The following is an 18,385-nucleotide window of genomic DNA, read 5'->3' as shown; positions in this document are numbered from 1 at the left end:
CTACATTACATCTGTGCACAGGAAATGACACCAAACAATACTGAATCTTGAACACTTCAACATCTCTATGAAGATGAAAAAGACACACACATGCACGCACATGCATATACATAGACACACACAGACACACACACACACACACATACACACACAAACTCACATGCACACACAGACACACACACATGGACGCACACACAGACTCAGACACACTTGCACACACACACACACAGAGGCACACGTACAGACATGCAGACACACATGCACACACATGCGCACATGCACGCACACACAGACAGACACACCTTACAGTCTCACAAGGCTATCATTTGTTTACTTAATTGTTTTTCAAGTTCAAAGTCAGTTTATTGTTAAAGTACTTATATGTCAGCATGTTCTGCATGCACTGTTATCTGTGCTGGTTCAGGAGCCTGATGGCTGTAGGGTAATAACTGTTCTTGAATTTGGTGTTGTGGGACACAAGGGTTCTGTACCTTCTTCCTGATGGCAGCAGTGAGAAAGTGATGACGGATGCCGCCTTCTTGTGATGGCTATGTATGGACCAGTTTGGTAACTTCTGCTGCTCCAGATCACTGCACCAACAGGTGTGGTGGATGGTCCCCACCAGAACACCACATATATATTTGTTGTGTCCTATTTGCGTCTGTAGTCTGGTGATTGCTCTCCACATCCTGTCATCTGTGATACCAACAGGAAGACAAAAAAGCTCAAGAACAGGAAGAAGTGTTACGAATGGAAGACAAGCATGGTTCTCCCCTCAAGAAGACAATGAAACTCTAACAATTTGCTGGCTGCAAAGGAGCACCTCTGGAACCAGTGGCTGTCACGCTGTGCCAAGACAAGTTCTCCAATCATCTGGATTTTAAATGCAGAGGGAAGTTATCAGACTGTTGTAATCAGAAGGCTCCTTGCGTAGATCTGCTTGTGGTTTTCTACTACCTACCAAGAACCTGCAAGTAGTTTTTCTTTGAGTAGTCAATAACATTTGAAAAGGAAACAATCTTAACGGCTAAAAGAAGTTGACTCTTGGTTCTTCGGATCATCAGACAGACTTTCGCTAATCTTTACTTGACCTTTGATCATTCTAAATTTCTCACAATACATGTGGTAAGTTCTCCTTTAGGTACAATATTTTTATAAACAGATTAATAGTTTACACAGAATAGTATTGGGAGTACGCCACTTCGATGGTTACGGGACAGGAGTCCGTCTGTGCTAGAGGGGTAAGTCTACCATGGGTACTAGATGGGTGTGTGTAAATGGGTGATGGATAGGAGTGTGTAAATGGGTGCTGGAGAGGTGAGTGTAGAAACATAGAAAATAGGTGCAGGAGTAGGCCATTCGGCCTTTTGAGCCTGCACCGCCATTCAGTATGATCATGGCTGATCATCTAACTCAGAACCCTGTACCTGCTTTCTCTCCATATCCCCTGATCCCTTTAGCCACAAGGGCCATATCTAACTTCCTCTTAAATATAGCCAATGAACCGGCCTCAACTGTCTCCTGTGGCAGAGAATTCCACAGATTCACCACTCTCTGTGTGAAGAAGTTTTTCCTCATCTCGGTCCTAAGAGGCTTCCCCTTTATTCTGAAACTGTGACCCCTGTAAAAAAAAAACTATGTAAATGGGTGCTGAAGGGGTGAGTATATATGGGTGCTGGAGGAGGTGTGTGAATGTGAGTGCAGGAGAGATGTGTGTAAGAGGGTGTGTGTAGTTGATTATTAAGGGGTAAGTGTACTAAGTGGTTGTACTAGAGTGGTCTGCATGTTCTGTAACAGAGTGAGTCCCTGTTATACAGCTACTTGCGTCAGCTGGTACTCAGTCCACTCACTTCGCCCTTGGTCTGGGTTTGAAACCAGCCCTTCCCTTGCTGTCAGAGCTCCATTTGAAATAGTCTTTACAACACCTTTACAACAGTTCCCAAGGTTTCAGATCATAAATGTTTTCCTGCTCTAATTTAGTCATACATGTCAATTGCATACAGATGTTGTCCATGTCTCAGGAGTAACCTAATTAACGTGTTAACGATGATTGAAGTTGAGGTTGTAGATGGAAACAATCTGATCTAGTGGTGCAGTTCAAAATATGGGAGTGTATTGGAAAATTCAAGCCAGTTTATTGACAGTGTCAAGAGGTACTGCTTCAAATAAAGGGGAGCAGGAATAATAATAATAATAATAATAATAATAATAATAAGAAGAAGAAGAAGAAGAAGAAGAAGAAGAAGAAGAAGAAGAAGAACTTATTTATAGAGCAGTTTTCATACAAACAATGTTGTTCATAGAATCACAGAACACTACGGTGTAGAAACAGACCACTCAACCCATCTAGTCTGTGCCAGACCATTAATCTGTTTAGGACCATCTACCTGCATCCAGATCATAGCCCTCCCATCTATATACCTATCTAAATTTCTCTTTAAATGTTGAAATCACCACACATCCACCACTTCCACTGGAAGCTCATTCCACACTCTCATCACCCTCCAAGCGAAGAAGTAAGAAGTTCCCGCCTCATGTTCCTCTTAAACATTTCACCCATCACCTCTGGTTAAACTCACCCAACCTCTGTGGAGAAAAACCTGCTTGTTTTTCAAAGGACTTTACAACAGGATAAAGTGCAAACGGAAAAATAAAGGACAAAATGATGTTACTTAAAAGTAACATAGAAGTTACTTAAAAGTTTAGGGATAAAGGGGAGCCTTTTAGGACCGAAATGTAACCCCACTTTTTAAAAAAGGAGGGAGAGAAACCGGGGAATTATAGACCGGTTAGTCTGACATCGGTGGTGGGGAAAATGCTAGAGTCGGTTATCAAAGATGTGATAACAGCACATTTTGAAAGAGGTGAAATCATCGGACAAAGTCAGCATGGATTTGTGAAAGGAAAATCATGTCTGACGAATCTTATAGAATTTTTTGAAGATGTAACTAGTAGAGTGGATAGGGGAGAGCCAGTGGATGTGGTATATTTAGATTTTCAAAAGGCTTTTGACAAGGTCCCACACAGGAGATTAGTGTGCAAACTTAAAGCACTCGGTATTGGGGGTATGGTATTGATATGGATAGAGAATTGGTTGGCAGACAGGAAGCAAAGAGTGGGAGTAAATGGGACCTTTTCAGAAGGGCAGGCAGTGACTAGTGGGGTACCACAAGGCTCAGTGCTGGGACCCCAGTTGTTTACAATACATATTAATGATTTAGACAAGGGAATTAAATGCAGCATCTCCAAGTTTGCGGATGACACGAAGCTGGGCGGCGGTGTTAGCTGTGAGGAGGATGCTAAGAGGATGCAGGGTGACTTGGATAGGTTAGGTGAGTGGGCAAATTCATGGCAGATGCAATTGAATGTGGATAAATGTGAGGTTATCCACTTTGGTTGGAAGAACAGGAAAACAGATTATTATTTGAATGGCGGCCGATTAGGAAAAGGGGAGATGCAACAAGACCTGGGTGTCATTGTACACCAGTCATTGAAGGTGGGCATGAAGGTACAGCAGGCGGTGAAAAAGGCAAATGGTATGTTGGCATTCATAGCAAAAGGATTTGAGTACAGGAGCAGGGAGGTTCCACTGCAGTTGTACAAGGCCTTGGTGAGACCGCACCTAGAGTATTGTCTGCAGTTTTGGTCCCCTAATCTGAGGGAAGACATTCTTGCCATAGAGGGAGTACAGAGAAGGTTCACCAGATTGATTCCTGGGATGGCAGGTCTCTCATATGAAGAAAGACTGGATCGACTAGGCTTATACTCACTGGAATTTAGAAGATTGAGGGGGGATCTTATTGAAACGTATAAAATTCTAAAGGGATTGGACAGGCTAGATGCAGGAAGATTGTTTCCGATGTTGGGGAAGATTCACACAGAGAGTGGTGAATCTGTGGAATTCTCTGCCACAGGAAACAGTTGAGGCTGGTTCATTGGCTATATTTAAGAGGAAGTTAGATATGGCCCTTGTGGCTAAAGGGATCGGGGGTGTGGAGAGAAAGCAGGTACAGGGTTCTGAGTTGGATGATCAGCCATGATCATACTGAATGGTGGTGCAGGCTCAAAGGGCCGAATGGCCTACTTCTGCACCTATTTTCTATGTTTCTATGTTTGGTGAGGCCTCTTCTCCCAGGCTGCGTGACTTTTGAACATCCTGCTACCACCAGTACACATTATTTATTAGTTTTGCTTTTAACTAACATCATTTGTATGAAAAGTGCTCTATAAATAAGTTTTTTCTTATTGATGACAGTATAAGTAGCAATAATACTGTTGTATATTTAACTATATGTCATATATGCACTATGTCGACTTGTACTGTACATCGATAGAACACTTTAAAAAGAATCTATTAATATAATTGTGTCAATATTATTCTGCCTGCTGTACGTGATAAATGTAGTGTTTTACATCTTGGTCCCAGAGGAATGTTGTTTCATTTAGCTGTGTAGGTGTGTACAGTTGAATGATAATAAGAACTGGTGGCAGGAGAGGGCTGGGTGACAAGTTAAAGAGGGCAGTGAAATCTGTCACAGATGGCAGCCAGCACTTGGTGGAAGCAATGTTAAAATCTACAGTAGGCAAGGAAGTCATCCCGTACCGTCAAAATCTAAAACACTGCTATATAACTGTAGTGTCATTGGGAACAGAGAGGCCAAGGAGACAGATCTTTTACTCTGTCAATGTCTTTCTCCTTTACATCTCCTCTGGGAAGCTGCAAGAAGAGTGGAGACAATAGATTGGGAAGGCTGGTTCAAAATTGAAAGCCAAAGTAAATTTACTATCAAAGTACGTGTAGTATATATAACCATACATTACCTTGAGATTCATTTCTTACAGCCATTTGCAATAGAATTGAGAAATACAATTGAATTGATAAAAACAAACTACACACAGAGACTGACAAACAACTAATGTGAAACAAAGATAAACTGTGCAAATAAATAAATACATGGGTTGTAGAGTCGTAGAGTGAGCCTATAGCTTGTAGAATCAGTTTGGAGTTGAAATTGAGTGATGTTATCCATGCTGGTTCAGGAGCCTGATGGTTGAAGAGTAAGTTCCTGAATCCAGGGTCCTCAGGTTCCTGTTCCTCCTTCCTGATGACAGCGTCAAGAAAAGAGCATGGCTTGGATGGTGGGGTTCGATGATGGATACTGCTTTCTTGTGGCGGTACTCCTTGTAGGTGTGTTTAATCATAGGCAGGTCTTTTCCTGTAATGGACCTTTTACAGCAATTGTGACCAGGATAGTGGCCATTTATTTCCTGAAGTTTTTCTAACTCACAAGGTTTAAAGTCTGTATCAGTCTCTCTGCACCACTACTTACTGCAACAAGAAGTAGAGCCTGGGATTGGCTGAGACATAGTTTAAGATGTCTGCATGGTGTGAGTTATTACTCAACAACCATCAGGCTCCTGAACCAGTTTGGATAACTTCACTCACCTCAATACTGAAGTCATTCCACAACCTACAGACTCACTGTCAATGACTCTGCAACTCCTGTTCTCAATGTTATTTATTTATTAATTATTACCATTTATTTCTTTGTAATCACACAGTTTGTGTTTTTATGCACATTTGTTGTTTGTGTGTCTTTGTGTGTTTGTGTATAGATTTTCATTGTGTTTCTTTGTCTACTATGAATGCCCACAAGACAATGAATCTCAGGGTAGTATATGTTGACACGTACATACTTTGATAATAAATTCACTTCGAACTTTCAGAATTACACATTCATGCTTTACTTTCTGAAGCAGAAGTTCTATATCTAACCCGTGGTATGTTTGCCCAAGGCCTCTGGGAGTGTCCGATGCAATGCTGTAGCGATCAAAGAGCCAACAGGACATGGGAGCCACTGTATGTTCTGAATTAACAATTAAAAAGACAGTTCATGGATGAGGAGGTCTGGTGGCTGATCTGACTGCAGATATCCTGTGCAAAGTGAACCTTCAGGGTTCTACATCAGTTTGCATATGCTACTGCACGCAGTGTGGTTTCATGGTTTGGAACCTCGTAGCCTTCAATGCGTCGCCTGCATGTTTGTGTGTTGTCTGAGGTCATCTCAGCATAATGCTGGTAATTAGTGACTTGTGCATAACCCCAAATGTGATTGGTGTTTAGTGCAACAATTTTAGCATAGTTGAAATATTCACAGAGCTGATGATGATTGCAAAAGGAAATTGAATGTGAAGATGAAAAGAGGCAAAGAACCTATGGACAATCTATAGACTCGCTTTTAAGGACTTTACAACTCATTTTGTGTATTTATTTTATTCTTTTTAGAAACATAGATACATAGAAAATAGGTGCAGGAGTAGGCCATTCACCCCTTCTAGCCTGCACCCGCCATTCAGTATGATCATGGATGATCATCCAACTCAGAACCCTGTACCTGCTTTCTCTCCATATCCCCTGATCCCTTTAGCCACAAGGGTCATATCTAACTTCTTCAACTTCCTTTAGTATTTGTTCTCTTATTTTTATTTGCACAGTTTGTTGTCATTTTCACATTTACTGTGAATGTCAATAAGAAAATTAATTTCAGTGTTGTATATGGTGACATATATAATAATTAAAAAAATATATATATATAAATATAAATGGTGAATTTAACAATAAATTTACTATGAACTTTGAACTTTAGATTGAGTTGACAGAGAGAGATCTTTCCCCAGGTTGGAAATGGCTAATAACATGGGGCATAACTTTAAGGTGACTGGAGAAAAGAATGGGGGTTGGGGGATGTCAGGGTCTAGTTTTTACGCAGAGAGTGGTGGGTGTGTGGAACATGCTGCCAGGGCTGGTGGTAGAAGAATATATTAGGGACATTTAAGAGACTCTTAGATAGGCACATGGATGATAGGAAAATGGAGAGCTATGTGGGAGGGAAGGGGTAGATTGGCCTTAGAGTAGGTTAAGAGTCGCTTAAAGTGGTTTGTCATTTGAAGAGCGTTTGATGGCTTTGGGACTGTATTCACTAGAATTCAGAAGAATGAAGGGTGACCTCATTGAAACCTATTGAATGGTGAAAGACCTTGATAGAGTGGATGTAGTGAGGATGTTTTCTGTGATGGAGAGTCTAAGACCAGAGTACACAGCCTCAGAATAGAGGGGTATCATTTTAGAATGGAGATGAGGAGGAATTTCTTTAGCCAGAGAGTGGTGAAACTATGAAATTCTTTGCCACAGGCAGCTGTGGAGGCCAAGTCATTATATATATTTAAGGCAGAGGTTGATAGACTCTTGATTGGGATACAGGGATAAGGCAGGAGATCGGGGCTGAGAGGGAATTGGACCAGCCATGATGAAATGGTGGAGCAGACACGATGGGCCAAATGGCCTAATTCTGATCCTATAAGACCTATGGTCAAAAAGGACAGTACAACATTGTGGGCTGAAGCACACAGTCTGTGCTGTACTTTTGCTGTTCTATATATTAAGAATATTTGTTAGCTTGAGACTTCTGTAGTTCTGTGTTGGTGTAGATTTGTCACTTTTTCTTAATGTCAATGAAAAGTAAGATTTTGGAAATAAGGGAAGGGGTAGTTAGCAAAGTGGCCACACAGTTCGAGAGGCCTGGATTCAGTCCTGACCTCTGTTGCTTCCTTTATGACGACTGTACCTTCTACCTGTGACTACGTGGGTTCTCCGACAGCCCAAAGACTTCCGAATGTGAAGCAAAAAAAAAATCACTTGCTGGAGGAGCTCAGCAAGTTAAGCAGCATCTGTGTAGACAGGGGAAACACCAATGTCTCAGGCCAGCATCCTGCTGGGTTCCTCTAGCAGCTTGCTTTGTTTTTTTGATTGGGGTGTGTGGCTGAAAGCTTGGTGGGGAACTGATGAGCATGTGTAAGAGGAAAGTTGGGTTAGTACAGGTGGGAGCCTGATGGTTGGCGCAGGATGATCTATGTCAGACTCAGCAGGCCAGCCAGCATCCAGGGAAAAGAGTTAACAGTCAACGTTTTGGGCTGAGTCCCTTCATCAGAGAGCTTTTGACACAGTGGCGTTCACTAATCAATGTATTGAGTATAGGAGATAAGACATTGGTGAGGCCTAATTTGAAGCAATGTGTCCAGTTTTAGTCACCTGCAGAAAAAATGTAAATAAGATTGAAAGAGTGCAGAGAAAATTTTCAAGGAGTTGCTGGGACTTGAGGGTCTGAATTATAGAGGAAGGTTGAATAGGTTATGTTTTGTGTTTAATATTTCAGTAATATCTGAGTAATATTGTAAGTACAGTGGCACGCCAAAGTTTGGGCACCCCTGGTCAAAATTTCTGTTACTGTGAATAGCTAAGCGAGTAAAAGATGACCTGATTTCCAAAAGGCATAAAATAAAAGATGACACATTTCTTTAATATTTTAAGCAAGATTACTTTTTTATTTCCATCTTTTACGTTTCAAAATAACAAAAAAGGAAAAGGGCCCAAAGCAAAGGTTTGGGCACCCAGCATGGTCAGTACTTAGTAACACCCCTTTTGGTGAGTATCACAGCTTGTAAACGCTTTCAGTAGCCATCTAAGAGTCTTTCAATTCTTGTTTGGGGGATTTTTGCCCATTCTTCCTTGCAAAAGGCTTCTAGTTCTTGGGCCATCTTGCATGCACTGCTCTTTTGAGGTCTGTCCACAGATTTTTGATGATGTTTAGGTCGGGAAACTGTGAGGGCCATAGCAAAACCTTCAGCTTGCGCCTCTTGAGGTAGTCCATTGTGGATTTTGAGGTGTGTTTAGGATCATTATCCTGTTGTAGAAGCCATCCTCTTTTCATCTTCAGCTTTTTTACAGATAGTGTGATGTTTGCTTCCAGAATTTGCTGGTATTTAATTGAATACATTCTTCCCTCTACCAGTGAAATGTTCCCTGTGCCACTGGCTGCAACACAAGCCCAAAGCATGATCGATCCACCCCCATGCTTAACAGTTGGAGAGGTGTTCTTTTCATGAAAATCTGCACCCTTTTTTCTCCAAACATACCTTTGCTCATTGCCGCCAAAAAATTCTATTTTAACTTCATCAGTCCACAGGACTTTTTTCCAAAATGCATCCGGCTTGTTTAGATGTTCCTTTGCAAACTTCTGACGCTGAATTTTGTGGTGAGGACTCAGGAAAGGTTTTCTTCTGATGACTCTTCCATGAAGGTCATACTTGTGCAGGTGTTGCTGCAAAGTAGAACAGTGTACCACCACTCCAGAGTCTGCTAAATCTTCCTGAAGGTCTTTTGCAGTCAAACAGGGGTTTTGATTTGCCTTTCTAGCAATCCTACGAGCAGTTCTCTCAGAAAGTTTTCTTGGTTTTCCAGATCTCAACTTGACCTCCACCGTTCCGGTTAACTGCCATTTCTTGATTACATTACGAGCTAAGGAAACGGATACCTGAAAACACTTTGCTATCTTCTTATAGCCTTCTCCTGCTTTGTGGGCATCATTTATTTTAATTTTCAGCGTGCTAGGCAGCTGCTTAGAGGAGCCCATGGCTGCTGATTGTTGGGACAAGGTTTGAGGAGTCAGGGTATTGATAAAGCTTTGAAATTTGCATCACCTGGCCTTTCCTAACGATGACTGTGAACAAGCCATAGCCCTAACAAGCTAATTAAAGTCTTAGACCTTGGTAAAAGTTATCTGAGAGCTCAAATCTCTTGGGGTGCCCAAACTTTTACATGGTGCTCCTTTCCTTTTTTTCACACTAAAATTGTTTTCACACCAAACAAAATAATACACTAATCTTGCTTAAAATGTTGAAAAGAATGTTGCATCTTTAACTTTATGACTTTTGGAGATCAGTTCATCTTCTACTCACTTAACTATTCACAGTAACAGAAATTTTGACCGGGGTGCCCAAACTTTTGCATGCCACTGTATATCATATAATTAAGCATCCTTTTTTGATTACTTAATTCATTATAGGTTACATGTAAAAGTACACGAATGGCATATGTTATTGTGCTACCACATCATATGAACATGCCTTGTTTAAAGTAAGAATGAAGTTAGACATATTACTCCCACCTACATGTTTTTATTTTAACTTGTTGTATCCTTTGGAGCTATAAAACTTAACACTGGTCACAAGGAGGGTTTAAATGGACCTGAGACAACTACCTACCTAATGAAGTGCAGCAAGACATTCCCGTTTTAAAAAATGTGCAGCAAGATGTTTGAGTTAAAAAAAATAGCTCGCTGAGACATTTGAGTTAAAAAATTGTAGCATGTGTTCTTCAGACAGTGGATAGAGAGGAACAGATGGAAGTTATTTACTTGGATTTCCAGAAGGCGTTGATAAGGTGGTACATAAAAGACTTATCCATAAGATAAAGATGCATGGAGTTGGGGGTGATGTATTAGCATGGATAGTGGATTGGTAACTGATAGAAAGCAGGAAGTTGGGATACACGGGTGTTACTCTAGTTGGCAATAAACGGTGAGCAGTGTGCTGCAGGGGTTTGGTGCTGGGCCCGCAACTGTTCATGATATACATTAGCAATCTGGAAGAGGGGGCCGAGTGCAGTGTATCTAAGTTTGCCGTTGACAGTAAATTTGGTGGAAAAGCAAATTGTGCAGAAGATATGGAGACTGCAGAGAGATATAGATAGGTTGAGTGAGTGGGCAAGGGTCTGGCAAATGGAGTACAATGTTGGTAAATGTGAGGTCATCCACTTTGAAAGGAAAAATGAAAGAGCAGATTATTATTTAAATGGTGAAAAATTGCAGCATGCTGCTGTGCAGATGGACTTGGGAGTGTTTGTGCACGAATCACAAAAAGTTGGTTTGCAGGTGCAGCAGCCTGTCAAGAAGACAATACTGCGTGCAGTTCTGCTCTCCTTACTTGAAGAAGGATACACTGGCTTTGAAGGTGGTGCAGAGGAGTTTCACCAGGTTGATTGCAGAGATGAGGGGGCTAGACTATGAGGAGAGATTGAGTCACCTGGGACTGTACTCGCTGGAATTCAGAAGAATGAGAGAAAATCTTATAGAAACATATAAAGTTATGAAAGGGATAGATGAGAGAGAGGCAGGAAACTTGTTTCGACTGGTAGGTGAGACTAGAACTCGGGGACATAGCCTCAAGATTTAGGGGAGTAGATTTGGGATGGAGATGAGGAGGAACTATTTTCCCAAAGAGCGGTGAACCGATGGATTTCTCTGACCAATGAAGCAGCAGAGGCAACCTCAGTAAATATATTTAAGACAAGGTTGGATAGATTTTTGCACAGTAGAGGAATTAAGAGTTAGGGGGAAAAGGTAGGTAGGTGGAGATGATTCCATGGTTAGATCAATCATGGCGGAGCAGGCTCGATGGGCCAGATGGCCTACTCCTGCTCCTACTTCTTATGTTCTTGTGGAAGGGAAGAGACGTTCCAGTTAAAAAAAGGCAGAAATGGACAAACTCATGGGTTCATAAACAGTGAGTGTATAAGATGGCCATGAAAGATAGACGAGTACAGTTGCACAAAAGATAACTGACTGCTGTTTATGGAATGAATTGAGTGGTATTTTAAAGCAAATGAAATGGCCAATGAGAAGTGAGTACTGAGTGCATTAGGATTAAAGGCATACAGTCTGCTTAGGAGTTTGACTGCTCCGACCAAACCAGATGAAATGAGCTTTGCTGATGATATTGTAAGGACATTTAAAAACATTGTTGATTGCAGAGTGCTTCAGATTTCATAAGTAAAATCAGAAGGAAAGGGAGTCCATTTCAGTGTACATGGCTGAATTGAAGAAGTTGTCTGAACATTGTCAGTTTGGTAATGGGCTTTACAATGATCTGAGAGATGTTTAATTTGTGGAATCTTACAAGAAAGCATTCAAAAAAGCTCCGAACTGGTGCAAAGCGACACATAAAAGAACAGTTGAAATAGCTGTATCAATGGAAACAGCAGACAGAGACACAAAAGAGTTGCAGTCAGGAATGAAAATGAATGTGAACAAATTTGCAATTTGCAAACAGAAAGCAGCTTGTGTTGTGGTTTCTTGAAATAACCAGGAGACGCAGAAGATTCTTCGAGAAATTTAAGCCTTTATTTGCAAACAAAAGCTGAGACAATTAATGAACGTGTCACTAATTGCCTGCTGAGCCTAGTTCACAGTATTCTTTATAGTAATTTCTTATCTCAGTTGCATTATCATATACTTGTTCTAGTGCCTTGACTGGTTTTCATACCATCACACCATCACATGATCCTGTCTAGTCTACTCCTTGGAACACGTGACCCCCTTCCCGGCTTTGACTGGTTTTCATACCATCACACCACTCCATAGCCCATACTTGCTCTAGTCTACTCCCTGGAACACGTGTCCCCTTTCCCGGCCTTGACTGGTCCCCATACCATCACACCACTCCACGATCCTGTCTACCACCGTTATCTCTACATGCTTACTTTCACTGTTAGCTACATTCTCAAGGCTAGCTACATTCTCAAGGCGCTGATGCGTTCAATAGTACAGAGGCAATACAGAGATTACATTCTGGTCAATAAATTGGATACATAGCAAATAGCAAACACAAGGCTGGTCACATAGTTCTGGCCACACAGCAAACGTTGCAACTTTATTCTCCAATACTTGCTGAACAAGTTGTGTTACCATTAAGGCAGGGGCTCACATACACCAAACCAATGCAGGTTTAAAGGCGAAACTTGCAGGAGATACAATAAAGTAGGACACATACAAAGAGCACGCCAGGCAGACAAAAATAAATGGGCTGCACAGAGAAGAGAAAGAGATAAAAAGTCAAGTTGCATTTTCAAAAAGAGCGCTAATCTGTGTGTTGCTGATGAAAAATCTGATAATGATGAGATTTTTGCATAACTGGCTAATCTTGCTAGTTACAATGTGCACATTAAGAATAGACAAGCAATTTGACACTAGAAGTGAACAGCAAATTAATTAAAATGGAATTGGACACTGGCTCAGTTGTTTCAGACATTTCATAAAATGAGTTTGAATGACATTTCAAAGATACTGAACTGAAGCCTGCAGATATCCATCTAAGAACTTATACTGGAAAACAGATAACTCCTGACGGAAAGACAGCCGTAACAATGAAATACAACAACCAATGAGCCATATTAGGCTTGGATGTGGAAAAACCAGGAGGGCCAGCATTGTAGGGACATGAGTGGCTGAGACAACTACAACTTAATGAAGATCATCCACCATTTACATGACACATCTCCTGCAACAGAGTCAATTGAAAGTGAATTAAGAAAGGCACTGGATGATGCCACAGCAGTGATCAAGGATGGCATTGGAAAATTCAAACATACCAAGGGTAAAATAGTGTTAAATGAAAATGTCACATCCATGTTTTACAAAGCCCACCTGGTTCCTCATACCATCCGTGATAAAGTAGACAGTGAGCTAGATTGCATGGAAGCTGAAGGAATTCTTTCCAAGGTTGAGTGGAGATTATGGGCAATGTTAGTAGTCCCAGTAGCCAAAGGAATGGATCTGTCAGGATCTGTGGTGATTTTAAGGTCACGATCAACCCAGTACTGAAAGTAGATCGATAGCTTTTGCCCAGGGTAGAGGATATCTTTTCAAACCTTTCTGGAGGAAAATACTTCAGCAAAGTGGGCTTGGCTGAGGCCTACCTACTGATGAAGATGGAAGAAGAGCCCAAAGTGTTTCTCACCATAAGCACTCACGAAGGGCTTCTTTGCTATAGTAGGCCTATTGTCGGAGTAGCAACTGCACCTGCAGTCTGGCAGAAGTTATGGATCAGGCGCTGCAAGGCTGCCCAGGCACTCATTGTTACGGATAACATCATTGTCACTGGCAAGGATGACAAGAAACATCTACAAAATTTCAAGAAAGTGTTAAAAAGATTAAAAGATTATGGTCTCAGCATGACACAACAAGTGTGAAGTCTTTAAACAAAGCAACACTTACTGTGGTCACACCATTGATGCTCAAGTATTCAGACAAGTGTGCTGAGAAAATTCAAACAGTGGTGGATGCCCCAAGGCCAAAGGACAAGTCACATTTGTGGTCCTTTCTAGGATTTGTCAATTACTACAACAGGTTCCCGCCAAACCTGGCTGCTGTGCTCCACCCCTTGAACTTACTACTACAGATAGGGAAGAAATGGCAATATGAAAGCAGCATGAGGTGGCTTTCAAAAGGTAAAGGAAATGGTGATGTCAGACACTGTACTCACACATTATATTGCACATTATCCAGTGAAGCTGGCTTATGATGCCTCACTTTATGGTGTAGGTGCAGTTTTGTTTCATGCTATGAGTGATGGAAGTGAATGCCCCATAACCTTTCCATCACCTTGCCTTGCTGTTGCAAAAGAAAAATTACACACAGATTGACAAGAGAGGCCTTGATTCTGGTCTGGAGAGTAAAACGTTTTAACCAATAATTGTATGGGAGAGAGTTTACCATTGTTACTGATCATCAATTACCAGTGTCCATTTTCAATCTACAGAAGGGTGTTCCACTATGAACACCAGCATAAGTGTAGAGATGACTAATCATGGAAATGCTGATAGATTGTTCTGTTTTCTCTTGGAAATGGAAATAACTGAAAAATGTACAAAAGAGGCCACTCCTTTTGATGTATTCTCCCTAATACAAATCGAATGGCTCCCTATTACAGCAAAGATGATCCAAAGGGAAACCAGAAAAGACTCAACACTGTCTCAGGTCTACATGGTCACCCAAAATGGCTGGAATGTGCAGCAGAAATTCCACATCCCCTATTGCTACTTGTGTCGGGATGAACTTGCCCTTGACCAGAGTTGCCTTATGTAGGGATTGAGAGTTTTTGTACTATCCAAGCTAAGAGCTAAAATGTTGAAGGAGCTTCATGTCAGTCATTTAGGTGAGGTCAAATTGAAAGAGTTGGATCAAAGCTTTGTCTGATAACCTGGGTGGATCAACAAGTCGAGCAACTTGCCATGCAGCGTTTGGGATGCCAAGCCATCCAGAAGAAAGGTGACTAGAGCTGTCAGAACCAGCAGCAACTCCTGAAACCACCACTGAAGAGGTTCTCAGCCTCATGTGTAAAAGTTGCAATGCATTCTATACTGAGTTAGAGCTTTTGGCTAAGCAGGGAGAAATGCTGAGCGTTTAATATTTCAGTAATATTTGAGTGACAGTGTAAATAAATTGCTTGATTGATACTTCTTTGTTGTTTACGTAATTCATTATGGGTTATATGTATAAGTACATGAATGGCATCCACTAATTTGCGCACGCCTTGCTTAAAGTAAAAACGAAGTTAGACATGTTATTCCCAACTCCGTGTTTTTATTTAAATTAGTTTTGGAGCTACAAAACAGTACAGGATAGAACTTTATTCTCTAGAACGTAGAAGACTGAGGGAAGAGTTGATAGAAGTATAAAAAATGTATGAGGAGCATAGATAGGCTTTTTCCAATGAAGTTGGGTGAGACTACAACTGGAGGTCATGTATTAGGGTGAAAAGTGAAATGTTTAAGGGGAACATGAGGGGGAGCTTGTTGACTCAGTGGGTGGAGAGAGTGTGGAACGAGCTGCCAGCGCAAGTGGTGGGTACAGGGTCAATGTCAACGTTTAAGAGAAATTTGGATGGGTACATGGATGGGAGGGGTATGGAGGGTTATGGTTTGGATGCCGGTTGATGACACTAGGATGATTAATGGTACAGCATGTACTAGATGGGCCAAAGGACCTGTTTCTGTATTCTTTGACTATGACTAAATCAGCCATGGTGGAATGTCGACAGCTGATTCAGTGGGCCAAATGGCCTAATTCTGCTCCCATGTCTTATGGAATGTGTGTGAACTTCTTCTGTTGAGGTGATGTAGAGATCTAGTCTGACCACACCTGAAGTATAGTGTACTGTTGTGGTCTCCTTACCTAAGAATGAGAAACTACAAAACTGAAATGGAGTTCTTAAGAGATGTAGAGTGAGAGGAAGTGTAAACAAGGTAGCTGTGGGAATCTAAAAATTTGTAAAAAAAGGATTAAGCTTAAGTTTGATGCTCATTCATCCCTACCCATGAACTCAGCCAAATGAAAAAACATTCTTCTGGAGCAAAACACAATACCAACAGTCACACACAGCACATTGCACATATAGTTGTGATGGCAGAAAAATATATAGTCACAAAAAATAGCCCAAGTTCCTGTGTACATGCTACGCAGCTTGATGGTGCATGGGATATCATCCCGGAGCCATGTTTTTGCAAGAGCAAGCAGTTCCTCACCATGTGCTAGTGCAGCTGCAGATGAATGCAATCCAGCTTGTCTTCCACCAAGCAGACACTGACAGGAGAGCCTGTCTGCAGGGGCCAGCTCCCAACTCGGCCCAGAATTCCAGCAGGCCTGCTGTCCCACATCGCTTTCGGTGCCTCCTCCCCAGGCTGGCTGTAGCAGGTGACATCATGTTATGAAGGCCTGGACCATTCAGCACACCGCCCCCACCCCACCCCACTGTCAGTCTCACCAATGAACCACTGGACTGGACTTGCAATATTCTACATTACCAAAGTCCAACAGCGTATTGGGGGTCACAAGAGAAATGTTGAAGACAATCCCTTGCACTGTTTGTTGGACTGCACATCTGCACAGTAGCAGGTGACAATGTGGTACACTACGTCCAGCTCCATTGCTATCCAGCAACTTGCTCGTGGGGTAGACCTGCAGTCCTTGATGTTCTTAATATCCAGCAGTGCTTTGTGATCATAAAAAGTCCATAAAGGATGAACAATTACACAATTGGTTGAACCCAGAGAGGCCACTGCAACTGAGCACTCTGCCATCTTAGCTGAAGAATAATCTTTCCAGTGATGATGCATAGAGAGAATCAAGTTCTGACCAGTTCTGAGGTTGCAAAACCATGAATTACTGAACATCCTGATGAAGGGTCTCGGCCCGAAACATCGACAGTGCTTCTCCCTAGAGATGCTGCCTGGCCTGCTGTGTTCCACCAGCATTTTGTGTGTGTTGTTGTTTGAATTTCCAGCATCTGCAGATTTCCTCGTGTTTGCTCTTAAAATTACTGAACATTACTACGCAGATTCAATACCACGGGAATCAGATGGCTTTTATTGAAAAAGGGTTTGAGTACATCTTGCTCAAATCATACAGAACCCTGATGAGAAAATCTGGTCTCTCTGCTTGCCTGCAGTGCAGCACCACCCCCGTTAATTTGATTTGATGCAAATGATGTACTTCACTGCATGTTTTGATGTACATGTGACATGTGTACATGTTTTGTTTCCGGGGCACCTGGGGCGACTTGATAAGCAGCAGAACTCTCAATTGATACAATTAAATATTCTCGTTTCAGCCTGATACAGCTAAAAAGCACAACTGCTTCCAAGGTCAGTACAGTCAACGAAGATGTTTAAACAAACTATTGCTGCTTAAAACTGATGGAAACAATACTGATCATGGTCGGCAGTGTCCTCGTGGAATTCCACGGAGGAAACATTGCTGTAGATCGGGGTTACAAGTGCCTTTAAGGAAATGGGGTTATAAACTCCCTATACCGACTATCTTGCTGGTAAACATGCAGTCTCTGATGAATAAAATCGATGATCACAGAACTGGGGTGCTGAACCAGAGGGACATTAGGACCGCGTGTGTCCTTTGTTTCATGGAATCCTGGTTAACCCTTTGGTACCAGATGCAGCGATTCAGATTGACAATTTACTATACACTGTCAGGATTCATCTATAGAATCTCTCAAAAGCAGAGGTGGAGGAGTATGCACAACTCTTCTTGGTGCACAAATATAACAGTGCTGTCCCAATTTGCTCACCAGACCAGGAATATCTCGCAGTTAAGTGCCATCGTTTTTACCTACCACGGGAGAGTTCCCGGATCATTTTGGTAACAGTTTACATTCCACCTCAGGCCAATGTCAAGCAGGCTTTAGATAATCTGAACAATACAATCAACATGCACGAATCAGTGTACCCTAATGGCTTCACCATCGTTCTGGGAGATTTTAACCAGGCCAGTCTAAAAAAAATCACTAAGCAATTACCATCAACAGATCACTTGCAATACCAGAGGAAACAACACACTGGGCCATTGCTACATCACCATCAAGAATGCCCACCATGCGATTCCACACCCTCACTTCGGGAAGTCTGATCTCCTGGCTGTACTTCTATTTCTACAGCCAGAGACTGAAGACTGCAACACCAGTAGTGAGGACCAAGAAGGTATGGACAAGGGAAACACAGGAGTGCCCACAGAACTGCTTTGAATCGGTGGACTAGACTGTATTCAGGGATTCATCTTTGAACCTAGATGAGTCTGCTGCAGTTGTTACCGACTTCATTAAAACCTGTGTGGATGAGTGTGTGTCTACAAAGACTTATTATACATTCCCAAACCAAAAGCTGTGGATGAACCAGGAGGTACATTGTCTGCTGAAGGCT

The 18,385-nt window shown here is 41.8% G+C and overlaps 1 protein-coding gene across 1 annotated transcript in view; it reads left to right on the top strand.

The window, feature by feature from the left end:
* The first annotated feature begins 756 nt into the window (after nucleotides 1–756).
* nlrc3 (NLR family, CARD domain containing 3) overlaps nucleotides 757–18,385 on the top strand; it is a 112,980-nt gene continuing 95,351 nt past the window's right edge. Inside the window, exon 1 of the mRNA XM_059978842.1 lies at nucleotides 757–1,125. The gene's annotated coding sequence lies outside the window, so the exon portion shown is untranslated. The remainder of the gene's footprint in view (nucleotides 1,126–18,385) is intronic.

The sequence above is a fragment of the Hypanus sabinus genome, chromosome 9 (assembly GCF_030144855.1).
Source record: "Hypanus sabinus isolate sHypSab1 chromosome 9, sHypSab1.hap1, whole genome shotgun sequence".
NCBI lineage: Eukaryota > Metazoa > Chordata > Chondrichthyes > Myliobatiformes > Dasyatidae > Hypanus > Hypanus sabinus.
This window is presented reverse-complemented; position numbering and strand designations above follow the sequence as displayed.